The sequence below is a fragment of the Bombina bombina genome, chromosome 1 (assembly GCF_027579735.1).
Source record: "Bombina bombina isolate aBomBom1 chromosome 1, aBomBom1.pri, whole genome shotgun sequence".
NCBI lineage: Eukaryota > Metazoa > Chordata > Amphibia > Anura > Bombinatoridae > Bombina > Bombina bombina.
Window position 1 is genome coordinate 1,504,474,259 of NC_069499.1, and position 4,897 is coordinate 1,504,479,155.

The following is a 4,897-nucleotide window of genomic DNA, read 5'->3' on the forward strand; positions in this document are numbered from 1 at the left end:
AATTGTGCTTTATACAAAAAAAATCATAGACACCATAAAAAGGGTGGGCCTCATGGACTCTTGCCAATATGAAATAAATTAATTTATCAGGTAAATTCTTACATAAATTATGTTTTCTTTCATGTAATTGGCAAGAGTCTATGAGCTAGTGACGTATGGGATAGCAAATACCCAAGATGTGGAACTCCACGCAAGAGTCACTAGAGAGGGAGGGATAAAAATAAAGACAACCAATTCCGCTGAAAAAATAATCCATAACCCAAATCAAAAGTTTTAATCATATAATGAAAAAAACTGAAAATATAAGCAGAAGAATCAAACTGAAACAGTTGCCTGAAGTATTTTTCTACCAAAAACTGCTTCTGAAGAAGAGAAAACATCAAAATGGTAGAATTTAGGAAAAAGCAAGCAAAGAAGACCAAGTTGCTGCTTTGCAAATCTGATCAACAGAAGCTTCATTCTTAAAAACCCAGGAAGTGGAAACTGACCTAGTAGAATGAGCCGTAATCCTCTGAGGCGGGGAATTACCCGACTCCAAATAAGCATGATGAATCAAAAGCTTTAACCAAGATGCCAAAGAAATGGCAGAAGCCTTGTGACCTTTCCTAGAACTGGAAAAGATAAATAGACTAGAAGTCTTCCTGAAAGTAGCTTCAACATAATATTTTGAAGTTCTTACCACATCCAAAGAATGTAAGGATCTCTCCAGAGAATTCTTAGGATTAGGACACAAAGAAGGGACAACAATTTCTCTACTAATGTTGTTAAAGTTCACAACTTTAGGTAAAAATTTAAACGAAGTCCGCAAAAAAACGCCTTATCCTTATGAAAAATCAGAAAAGGAGACTCACAAGAAAGAGCAGATAAAACAAACTCTTCTAGCAGAAGAGATGGCCAAAAGGAACAACACTTTCCAAGAAAGTAATTTAATGTCCAGAAAATGCATAGGCTCAAACGGAGAAGCCTGTAAAGCCTTCAAAACCAAGTTAAGACTCCAAGGAGGATAAATTGATTTAATGACAGGCTTTATACGAACCAAAGCCTGTATAAAACAAAAAATATCAGGAAGTTTAGCAATTTTTCTGTGGAACAGAACAGAAAGAGCAGAAATTTGTCCTTTCAAAGACCTTGCAGACAAACCCTTATCTAAACCATCCTGAAGAAACTGAAAAATTCTAGGAATTCTAAAAGAATGCCAAGAGAATTTATGAGAAGAACACCATGAAATGTAAGTCTTCCAAACTCGATAATAAATCTTTCTAGACACAGATTTACGAGCCTGCAACATAGTTTTAATCACTGAGTCAGAGAAACTTCTATGACTAAGCATTTAATCTCCATACCATCAAATTTAATGATTTGAGATCCTGATTGAAAAACAAACCTTGAGATATAAGGTCTGGCCTTAATGGAAATGGCCAAGGTTAGCAACTTAACATCCGAACAAGATCCACATACCAAAACCTGAGCGGCCATGCTGGAGCCACCAGCAGCACAAACAATTGCTCCATGATGATTTTGAAAATCACTCTTGGAAGAACTAGAGGCAGAAAAATATAGGCAGGTTGATAACTCCAAAGAAGTGTCAATGCATCCACTGCTTCCACCTGAGGATCCCTGGACCTAGATAGGTACCTGGGAAGTTTCTTGTTTAGATGAGATGCCATCAGATCTATTTCTGGAAGTCCGCACATCTGAACAACTTGAGAAAAAGACATCTGGGTGAAGAGACCATTCTCCCGGATGTAAAACTTTATGACAAAGATAATCCGCTTCCCAATTGTCTATACCTGGGATATGGACCGCAGAAATTAGACAGGAGCTGGATTTTGCCCAAGCAAGTATCCAAAATAATTCTTTCATAGCCTGAGGACTGAGAGTCCCACCCTAATGATTGACATACGCCACAGTTGTGACATTGTCTGTCTGAAAACCAATAAACGTCTCTCTCTTCAAATAGAAGTCAAAACTGAAGAACTCTGAATCACACGGAGTTCCAAAATATTGATAGATAATCTCGCCTCTTGAGATTTCCAAACCCCTTGTGCTGTTAGAGATCCCCAGACAGTTTCCCAACCTAAAAGACTCGCATATGTTGTGATCACGGTCCAGGTTGGATGAACCAAAGAGACCCGTAGAACTATACGATGGTGATCTAACCACTAAGTCAGAGATGGTTGAATACTGGGATTCAAGGATATTAAATGTGATATCCTAGAATAATCCCTGCACCATTAATTCAGCATTAAAAACTGGAGAGGTTTCATATGAAAATGAGCAAAGAGAATCGAATCCAATGCTGCAGTCATGAGAGCTAAAACTTCCATGCATATAGCTACTGAAGGAAATAATAGAGACTAAAGGTTCGGACAAGCTGAACCCAATAAAAATTGTCTCTTGTCTGTTAGAAACAAAGACATTGACACAATCTATCTGGAAAGCTAAAAAAAGGTGACCCTTGTCTTGAGGAATCAAGGAACTTTTGGTAAAATGATCCTTTAACCATGTCCTTGAAGAAACAACAGAAGTTGAAACGTATGAGATTCTGCAGAACGAAAAGACTGAGCAAATACCACAATATCGTCCAAATAAGGAAACACTGAGAACCTTTTGAAAAGATTCCTAGAGCTGTCGCTAGGCCAGAAAGGAAAAGCAACAAATTGGTAATGCTTGTCTAAAAAAGAGAATCTCGGAAAATGAAAATAATCTGAATGAAAACAGAATATGAAGATATGCATCCTGTAAGTCTATTGTAGGCAAATAATGCCCTTGCTGACCAAAAGGCAGAATAGACCATATAAACACCATTCTGAAAGATGGTACTCTTACATGACAATTCAAAAAGATTTTCTATCTTTGGGACAATCAATAGTTCTGAACAAAACCCCAGACCCCGTTCCTGAAATGGAACTGGTATGAATACAACAGATAACTCCAGGTCTGAAAAACACTTCAGGAAAGTCTGAGCCTTTACCGGAATATGCTAGGGAGAAAAAAACTTCTAACAGGCGGTCTTACTCTGAATCCTATTCTGTACCCCAATCTAAGAAGTTTGGACCGAATTGAACCAAACAACTTTAGAAAAGTCTTAACCTGCCCCTTACCAGCTAAGCTGGAATATGGGCCGCACCTTCATGTGAATTTGGGGGCTGACTTTTATCTTTTAAATGGCTTGAATTCATTCCATTTTGAAGAAAGCTTCCAATTAGAAACATGTTACTTGGGGAAGAATTAGGATTCCGTTCCTTATTAAGAACAAAAACTAATATAAAGCTTAAGATTTACTCTTATAACAATCTTGAAGCAAAAAAACTTCCTTCCCCAGAGTAACAGTTGAAAGTATTGAATCCAATCGTGAACCAAATAATTTATTACCTTGGAAAAATAGAAATCTGGATTTTAGAAATCAAATTAGCATTCCAAGATTTAAGTCACAAAGTTCTTCTAGCTAAAATAGCTAAAGACATAGATTTAACCACAATTGTGAAAATATCAAAAAATGACATAACAAATGAAATTATTAGCATGTTGAATCAACTTAACAATGCTAATCAAATGATAATCCGATACTTGTTGCGCTAAAGTATCCAACCAAAAAGTTGAAGCAGTTGCAACATCAGCCAAATAAATTGCAGGCCTAGGAAAAGGACCTGAAAATAAAATAAATTTCCTTAGATAAGATACAAGTTTCCCATCTGAAGGAACTTAAAAAACAAAATTTATGCTTACCTGATAAATTTCTCTCTTGTGGTGTATCCAGTCCACGGATTCATCCATTACTTGTGGGATATTCTCCTTCCCAACAGGAAGCTGCAAGAGGATCACCCACAGCAGAGCTGTCTATATAGCTCCTCCCCTAACTGCCACCTCCAGTCATTCGACCGAAGACAAGCAAGAGAATTTCTCTCTTGTAAGGTGTGTCCAGTCCACGGATTCATCCATTACTTGTGGGATACCAATACCAAAGCTATAGGACACGGATGAAGGGAGGGACAAGGCAGGCGCTTAAACAGAAGGCACCACTGCCAGTAAGACCTTGCTCCCAAAAATAGCCCCCGAAGAAGCAAAAGTATCAAATTTGTAGAATTTAGAAAAAGTATGAAGTGAAGACCAAATCGCCGCCTTACAAATCTGTTCAACAGAAGCCTCATTCTTAAAAGCCCATGTGGAAGCTACCGCTCTAGTGGAATGAGCTGTAATTCTTTCAGGAGGCTGCTGGCCAGCAGTCTCATAAGCTAAGCGGATTATACTTCTTAGCCAAAAAGGAGGAGAAGTTGCCGAAGCCTTTTGGCCTCCAGAGTAGACCACAAACAAAGCAGATGTTTTTGCGAAAATCCTTTGTAGCTTGTAAATAAAATTTTAAAGCACGAACCACATCAAGATTGTGTAATAGACATTCCTTCTTTGAAGAAGGATTAGGACATAGTGAAGGAACAACAATCTCCTGATTGATATTTTTATTAGATACCACCTTAGGAAGGAACCAGGTTTGGTACGTAACACTACCTTATCTGCATGGAAAATGAGATAAGGGGAATCACATTGTAAAGCAGATAACTCCGAAACTCTTCGAGCCGAGGAGATAGCTACTAAAAACAGAACTTTCCAAGATAAAAGTTTAATATCTATGGAATGCAAAGGTTCGAACGGAACCCCTTGCAGAACCTTAAGAACTAAATTTAAACTCCATGGTGGAGCAACAGCTTTAAACACAGGCTTGATTCTTACTAAAGCCTGACAAAACGCCTGAACATCTGGAGTATCAGCCAGACGCTTCTGCAAAAGAATAGACAGAGCAGAAATCTGTCCCTTTAAGGAACTAGCTGACAATCCCTTCTCCAATCCTTCTTGGAGAAAAGATAATATCCTAGGAATCCTGACCTTACTCCATGAGTAA